The 8,934-nt window shown below is 35.9% G+C and overlaps 1 long non-coding RNA gene and 1 other non-coding gene across 2 annotated transcripts; both read right to left on the bottom strand.

Annotated features, from left to right (window-relative positions):
* Positions 1-470: 470 nt before the first annotated feature.
* LOC118659017 lies at positions 471-5,480 on the bottom strand. The gene is made up of 4 exons (XR_004968432.1): positions 5,373-5,480; positions 5,178-5,266; positions 1,451-1,526; positions 471-582 (listed from the first exon to the last, which is right to left on the bottom strand). It is a non-coding gene; the product is annotated as an uncharacterized LOC118659017 (long non-coding RNA).
* On the bottom strand, positions 4,049-4,178 carry LOC118659450. Its single transcript, XR_004968568.1, has one exon. It is a non-coding gene; the product is annotated as a small nucleolar RNA SNORA66 (small nucleolar RNA).
* Positions 5,481-8,934: the final 3,454 nt, after the last annotated feature.

The raw sequence follows: 8,934 nt of genomic DNA, 5'->3' as shown, positions 1-8,934 counted from the left end.
CTATATATGTACTCAACAAAATGGTCAATGAAGTAAAGACTTTTCTTTTTTTTTTTGTCACTTTTTTAAAATTTATTTTTAGAGAGAGAGAGACATTGATTTGTTGTTCCACTTGTTTTATGCATTCATTGGCTGATTCTTGTATGTGCCCTGACCAGGGATTGAATCCCAACCTTGGTTTATCAAACAACTCTCTAACCAACTGAGCTACTTGGGCAGGGCAGTAAAGACTTTTCAACTACTCTGTTTCTATTTTGAAAAATGGCTCTTGGGGCATGAATAACAACCTTCTTATTAAACACAACTCTATAAAATTAAGATAAAAATAATTTATACCTGACTATAAAGCATACTATAAAGTGCAAAAGAATGCCCAGAAGCTCCTTGTTTTGATTAGTCAGTTGTCAATAATTATGATGAAAAAGTATGCACACTTACTGTAACTTATATCCCAAATCATTGTATATGGTAAAAGTTTTTTCCATTCTGTGTTCTTCAGCATCTTCAAGACATCTCTACCACCAGAGGTCAATTTGTTGTGTTTGAATGCCAAGTCCAGGCCACAGCCACAGTGCAAGTTCACTGGTACAGAGAGAAAGAGAAGATAGCAGACTCAGATGACTTTCGGATTCTGAGGAAAAGTATCATGATAAAATTTTCAATTTTCTTTTTATTCCAATTAACCTTGAAATCTAATTCATGTTTTAAAAGTTTAATAGCTGATTTGTTATAGACTCAGAGATTTCTATTGTTAATTGTTATTTTATATCCAAATGTTTCCTCAACAGAAACAACCAAAAAGAAGGCGTGCTCTCACTCCCAGGAGCATGCCTATGCCTCTCCCTTCCTCTTTTTCTGCCCCCATAGGTATGCATCTCCTAAACTGTAAGGGACTCCGTGAGACTTGCAACCAGAAAGCAAGGGGCACCCCCTGAACCTATCTTCAATGCCCCCTTTTCTCTGACTTCTTAGTGAGCCAGAGCAGCCAAACCTAAACTCATTTCCCTATCTAATCTCTCTCCTGTTGCTTCTTCTATCCTAGGCCCTTCCTTGTTTCACTGTCCCCAGCTTTAATATAAAGAAGAAGGGGGGGGGGGAAGATAGCAAATTGATGAAACTATAATTTTAATAGCTATGAAAGGACTGATTTTTATAAATTAATCTTAGCTATCTTCCCAATGAGTTCTTGGCATACAAGAAAAAAAATGTGAGAATAAACATATTTTTTAAAAGAGTTAAGACAAGTGAAAACTGATAGATAACTTTCTAAACACTTTATTATGTAAGTGTTTTATAGAGTAATTAACTTAGGGAAGGGTAAAAAACATGACAATATCACTCAAGCTAAACACTAAGTTTGTACTTTATAAACAATTTCTCATTTAATCTTCACAACATTTTGAGGTATGTGCTGTTACCGCCACTTTATAAGTTAAAAAAAGAAACTAACATCAGAAATGTTAAACACCTTGTCCAAGGTCACAAAGCTAGTAAATGCTGCAGCCAGGGTTTAAGTCAAGATAGTTCTGGAAACAAAGGAAGAAAACATATTCACTTAAAATGGTAAGTCAAAACAACTGAACATTTCCACATCACATTTAAGAAACATCTGTATGACTAATACGATATTTCTTTTTTTTTTTTTAATCCTCACCCGAGGACATTTTCATTGATTTTTAAAGACAGGGGAAGAGAGAGAGAAAAAAAAGAAAAATATTGATTCATTGCCTCCTGCACATGTCCCCACTGGTGCCGGGGATCAAACCCACAACTTAGGTATGTGTCCTGACCAGGAATCGAACCCTCAACCTTTTGGTATATGGGACAATGCTCCTCCAACTGAGCCACACTGGCAAGAGCATGATATTTCTTTTTAAAATAACATTTATTGTACTTTTTTGAATCGGCTGCTTCCTACATGTTCCCTACTGAGGACCAAGCCAGGAACCCAGGCATGTGACCGGAAATTGAACCTGCAACCTCTTGGTGCACAAGACAATGCTCAACCAGCTGAGTCACACCAGCCAGGGCACAAATTTATTATAATAAATGTAGAAAAACTATAACATAAAAAAGACACTTTAAATAACCCATTTTCTCACCACCCAGAGAAAACTATTAACTTTTATTGTATTTTTCTACAATACTACTACAGTATTTTTATAATGTGTTTAACTTTATTTTAAAGATATTAAAAGAAAAGGGTTTTCTTGGGGAAAAGAGAGCACCTCAGATTAGTGTTTCAGCAATGGTTCACATTCAGTGAAGAGATATTACCTGGTCTTACCTTCATGTTAGAAATAAAGAACAAAGGTCCAAAGAAGTAAAGTAATTTTCACACAGTCACAGAGCAATTTTGTGGCAGAACAAGATAAAATACAGTTCTTCCAGCACCCTGCAAAGTGTCTGTTCCTTTATGCACTTTTTATGAGTTTCTCTAGAATTTATAGTCTCTGATTCCAGATTTCAACCTCAAGTTATTTCTCATATACACATGGCCCCTTTTCCCAACTAAATTAATTGTTACCATTTAAATTCTCTCTCTATTCTCTTGTTTTATCTTTCAGAAGCTTGTTTATCACCCATTCCTGGTAAGTACAAATTTCCAATATCTTGATAATAAATGCCTAAGCCAAAATTAGTATCTAAGAATACGTTGTGTCCTAAATTACTTTTGCCATTCATGAGCAGTTTTCAGGCTACCCTGTGCCAACTCTTGAACTGACACACAGAAGAAACAAGATAACTAGACTCTTTAAGTGTATTTATTCATCTATTCATCCACTCAACATATATTTCCTGAGTGGAGACTATGGCCAGGTTCCATTCTTGGCCATTGTGTCTGACCTCATAGAGCATGCATTCTTCTAATTCCAGTTGATATAGTATTTGTGACTCATGAGGCAGTAAGGAGGTGTTCTGACATCAACCATCCAAATTGTTGACTGTCCAAGAAGGAAATGTGCCTATCACATAGTGGCCATCACTGTACTAACATTAAATCTAACTACCATGGCAATGATAATTTTTCGGTCAGTTCAGAAAATCTTTCTATACAAAACTTTTATGCTAAGCAGTAAAGCTACAGCAATCTAGAAGAAATAAAGTGTAATCTCTGCTTCAAGGAATATACAATCTAGTAGAGAAAACAGATATGACTAAAAGGCAGGTGATGGGGGCTGAGCTAGTACTAATTTGGGTTATATTTTTAAGATTTCTCTTCATGAGCCCACTCAAAGACAAAAATCTAATCAGATGGATTGTCTCAGGAATATTCTACTCCTAGTACTTACTCTCCCTGACATTTTCCCACATTATTCAGTTAGTGGTTGAATTTCCCCTAGAATGAATCACTTTTGTTTGTTAATTAGAGGCACCCAAATATTCTGGTCATGTTGAATCTCTTCCCTTTTCAGAGGAAGTCTGCACCTTGATTATCACAGAAGTATTTCCTGAAGACTCTGGGGAATTCAAGTGCATTGCAGAAAATGAGGCTGGGACTGCAGTCTCCACAGCAAGACTCATTGTTTCCCCAGGTATTTATTCTTCAGGATCTCCCTGATTCTATTCAACCCTGAGCCAAGAGGAAGTTTCTCTGCTTCTATCTGAACTGGTGACTAACTATGTTTTTCAGAAGGAAAAGAGAGTTCTCCAAAGTTACTGATCAGAAAATTTTCTCCAAAACTGGCCTCCTTTCCTTGGAGCAGTGACAGCTACAAAAAGAACAAAAATCCAGACAATACCCTAATAAGCCATATGCCAACTACTTCCGAAGCAGCCAGTCCCACTGAATATGAGATCCAGGCTCCAAAGGAGAATTTCTGCACCATAAATGAAAATTCCTCTGAGCTGCCACCACAATGGTAAGGCCAGAGAGACCTAACATTCACTCATACAACATATGTTCTTGGTTCTATAGATAGAACAGTAAATATTATAAAGCTCCTGCCCTCGGGTAGCTTGCATGCCAAGATGAATCACTTTTTATTTTATTTTAATTTTTTATTTTATTTTATTTTATTTTATTATTTTATTTTATCTTATTTTACACTGACTAGGATAGAATGGACCACCTCAGTAGCTTCTGAGGCTAATACATTTCTATCACCACAATTACTTTAGCAAACCTGGTTCCCCTCACTTCTGCAACATCATGCAGTTAGTGACCAAGTTTCCACTAGGATGAATCATTGTAACTGTCATTTCTCTCTTGCCCTCCATCACCATGGATGCAACAGTAAGTCATGTGCTTAGATTCATATTTAAGGGTTTGTTACAGAGACTTAATGAAAAAAATCAACAATGCTCAAATGGCATGAGATTTTGAAGAAGTAGAATCTTTTTCCAAAACAGAATTCAGTGTCCTATCTCAATATAAATAGGTACACAGGTTTCTTCATGGTCAGTCTCAGAATACAGACAGAATTGTCTATACTGTATTGAGAGAACAAATGTATAAATGGAAAGAAAATTCAGTAAGTGAATTTGCCAGTCAGGCTATGTTTAAAACAACACCATCTACTTCCATCCCCACCCCTCAAACAAACTATTGATTAAAAAACAACCTAAGGCCTAGTTGGCATGGTTCAGTGGTTGAGCATCAACCTATGAAACAAAAGATCAAGGCTCACTCCCCAGTAGGGGGTGTGCAGGAAGCAGATGATCAATGATTCTCTCTCATCATTGATGTTTCTCTCTCTCCTCACTTCCTCTCAGAAATCAATAAAAATATATTTAAAAACAAACCCAAAAAAAGCCCTAAGCCCTGGCCAGTGTCTCTCAGTGGTTAGAGCGTTGGCCCATACACCAAAGGGTCACAGGTTCAATTCCTGATCAACTTACCTGGGTTGCAGGTTCAATCCCAGCCCCAGTTGGAGCATATACAGGAGGCAACCAATTGATGTGTCTCTCTCACATCAAAGTTTCTCTCTCTCTTCTTCTCTCTCTCTCCTTCTCTCTCTTTTTCTAAAAACCAATGAAAAAAATATCCTCAGGGGAGGATTAACAAACAAAAAAAAAAACCCCTAAAAATTGATACTTAAAAAGTCATTTGAAAATTTTTTTCTTTTAACAATACCTAACATAGCCTACTAAGTATTTTACCAGCATAGTTAACTTTACATAAATTTAGGTTAAATATCTTTAATAAAACTTAAACAGCATTCTTAAGTACTTACCTAGTACTACTAAATACAGTCTGTAAATTATAAAATAAAAAGATATTGGAATCTCTTTTATGACGAGATTTCTTGCGTAATATTTGAGTCTATGAAGTGAAAGAAATATATCATGTTAGAGACAGAAGGAATCAGAGGTCATCTAAATGAAGTTCCTCATTCTGCAAATGACTAGATTATAAATGGTTGGCTCACATTGTTAAAGGATGGTTCTTCATGCTTCCATGACCTTGGATAGGTACTTTTCCAAGTGTTTCTTGCAATGAAGACAGTGAGGAAAAGAGTTTAGACTTAGATACCAACAGACCTGGAACAATATATGTGAAGAACATAGTAGGAATTCAATAAATAGTAGCTATCACTTCCCTGCATTGCTTTTTATCAGGTTCAGTATATCTCCAATAAGTTTATGACTGTGATTTCTGTTGGTCTCCTGGAACCCCTTTAAGCTTCTAGGATCTCTAGTTGCCTGATCAGTAGTTACCCCTATAAATAAAGATGTCTCATGGGGTCAAGTAAGAATAGGTGTGTAGGGCAATAAATAAAACTGCAATTTATTCAACAAACATTCATTAAACACGTTCTATGTGTTTATCAGTTTCTGTGCTAGACTTGCCTTGGGAAGATAGCCAATACTGATATCTAAAATTTTTCTACATGAGTACCTGTTTTTAGCTGTGAGCCTTTAGGTCTTAAAAGACCTTGAATTTATAATATATTATCTTTCACAGGATATAATATACCATCTTTATCATTAACAACATCGTCTGTGGGAAAAATTATTGGGTATAAGTTAAGTTTTTATAGGGTCTATTCTGAGCTACACTGTCCTAGGCAAGATAAATAAATAATGAAGTCCCTCCTACATTAAGTTAACAGGAAAAAGGTTAACATAATGTAGGAGATATACCACAATATAGTCCACTGTATGATTTCCTATTTCATTTGAGTCTCTCAGAAACCTCTGATTTAGGTTAGTATAGCAGATATTATCTTTGTTTTCCAGTTAATAATTAAAGCTCAGAGAGTTTAAGCAGCTTGTCTAAGGTTACACAGTAAGTAGGTGGTAGAGTGGGCATTAAAATAGATTCAGGTCTTCAAAATACAAAAGGTTAATATGCCTAGAAAATTGTAGAACATTATCACTTTTCCTGTTTGAGTGGAGTGTCCATTATTATTTCTTATGAGAAGAATATAAGATTGAGTAAGGTGTTAGGATGGATATTTCAAATTACAAGTGCTACAGTGGGATTCCCTTTCACTATATGTCTATGCAGAACTTCAGTAATCAGAGTGAATTATGTATAACCTGAAAATACTAGTAAGTAAAATGTTCTTCACTCTTTAGTCCCTTCATCTTCAATGTGACATTTTCCTTCTCAGTTAATACAACAGAAATTAGCTTCATCACACACACCTGACCTCTGACTTTAGAAGAAGCTCACAGAAGCATTTTTACAACAGCATTTATACTTCTCATTAAAAACAAAACAAACAAAAAAACACCAAGAGCTATATATGAGGAAGAGATGAATGAATGACAGTTAAACAGCTACCCTTCTACTGATGATAAGGAACTGATGTTAAGGAACTCCCTTAACATGCAGCAGGAAATAACAGGAAGTTACTTACATACATTGTGTGAGACATTAGAATGATTTACTGGTAATTTAGAGAAAGAAATGGGAAAAGTTGTCTTTGGGGGAAGATTGCAATATGGTTCACCCACCTGACATCTTAGTGATTTTTCCATTTTATGATTTTTCTCAAATAAGCAACTAAACCATTCAAATAGCTATATTTGTGAGACGATATAAAACATTCAAAAAAACAAACCAAACATTAAAAGTAGAAAACCAGATTCATAATAGATTATTAAATACAGACCTTCAACTTCTGAGAATGGTGTCATAACAGAGGACCTTGCCCTAGCCGGTTTGGCTCAGTTGATAGAATTTAGGCCCAAGGACTGATGGGTCCCGGGTTTGATTCCAGTCAAAGGCACATACCTTGGTTGTGGGCTCAATCCCCCGTCCAATTGATGTGTCTCTCTCACATCGATGTTTCTTTCTGTGTGACTCCCCCACCCCCATCCACTCTCTCTAAAAATCAATGGAAAAATATCCTCGGGTGAAGATTAACAAAAAAAAAAAAAAAAAAAAGAGGACCTTACTTACCTTTCCCAATTTAACCCTTGGGGCCCTTATTGTAGTGAGAACCTTAGCCTAGATGTACCATAGAAGTACTACACTGTAACCCATGTTACACCTTACGAAGACCCAGGGAAAAGAAGAGGCAATTCTTAAAAGATAAAAAAATGGAACTAGGAAGCATTTTTCTCAGTCTATTGAGATCTTGCTCCTAGGCATATCCTCTGTTTAACGCAAATAATTTTTTTTTTTACCTCTCAAAAAAAAAAAGAGAGCAAATGAATGTAAAATTCTGCCTCAACTATGGTACATTTACTAGTAGAATTGACAATTTAACTGCTTGTCCTAGGCATCTTCCTTATTGGCCGTTAGAGTATTTCTCAAACTTTTAGGTACTAACAGACCTCAAATCTACTATCTCCTCTTCCTTGCCCCAGTCAAACCTTGTTTTCAGGAAAAACCAAGTATCAGTCACATATACCACACTTAGTCCTTAGAATAATGTCTTACTCATAGAAAAATCTATACATGTTGGTTATTTTTATTATTCTTGTTGTCACTTGCAGTTGCATTTTAAGTCTTTCTAATTTGGATGAAAAGGCTTTTCCCTTTAAATGGAATTTGAAATATCAGTGAGCAGATATGGAAAAATAGTTGGGAAATTCCTGAAATAAGACTTTGTAGGCAAACACCTACTCAAGTCTAGTGTGCTTTTTCTACTGAATAATGTCTGCATGCCCAGGCAGCAATTATTAAACTTTTTCTGAACACAAAAGGAAGGTAATACCTACATGGTCAGCTGTGAAGAATTTCATATGACTCACATGTGCTCAAACATCTATTTATTGGACCCCAATGTACATGTTAATTAAATCAAGTTTGGAGTATCCATAAGGGAGGGAATAAATAGATATGCTTTAAACAGTAGAACCATATCAAAATTGAAGCAACTTAAAGGGGGATAATTCCACTCCATTGGACTGATCCTCATGCCACCTAATCCTCTCCACCACCTCTTTTGTTGATTTGAAGGTTTCTTCCTCTATAATTATTTACTTCCCTGCACAAAAAGGAAACATAAATACCAAGATGGTCTCCTTGGTGTAAAGAGAAAGGAAACTATTAGCAGTAAAGAAGATGAAGGAAAGAGAGTTGATAGTACAGAGCCCTAATGTACAGACTGCTTCTTTGATAGTTTAAGTGTTTCAAACTTTTAGTATAAAAGGACAAGATCAAGGAGGCATACACCATACAGATTCAGAAAGCTTGCAAAAGAAAACATATTAGGTTTTCCACCAATCCACCTTCCCAATGACATGTCACAATCACCTGCTCTGCTGCCTTTACTGAGACCACACCCCCTTTCTTAAAACAAACTGCTTGAACCCAGCTCCACCCCCACTCCCATTTGGAATTTTTTTAAAAAGTCTTCAGATAAACAACTATCAAATACAAATTAATTTGGAGCCCATCCATCACTGGCCTTATTTCTAGAGAAGCCTTACAAGATAGAACATCAGTCTTAAAATCTATGAAGAGGGGATTTAGTCCTTCTTTCTTCAACAGGGAAGATTCACAAAGCCCTCACCATGAAAAAGAAATTGAGT

The sequence above is a fragment of the Myotis myotis genome, unplaced genomic scaffold (assembly GCF_014108235.1).
Source record: "Myotis myotis isolate mMyoMyo1 unplaced genomic scaffold, mMyoMyo1.p scaffold_m19_p_6, whole genome shotgun sequence".
Classification (NCBI taxonomy): domain Eukaryota; kingdom Metazoa; phylum Chordata; class Mammalia; order Chiroptera; family Vespertilionidae; genus Myotis; species Myotis myotis.
Note: the sequence above shows the minus strand (reverse complement) of the source record. Positions and strands in the feature narration are given on the sequence as shown.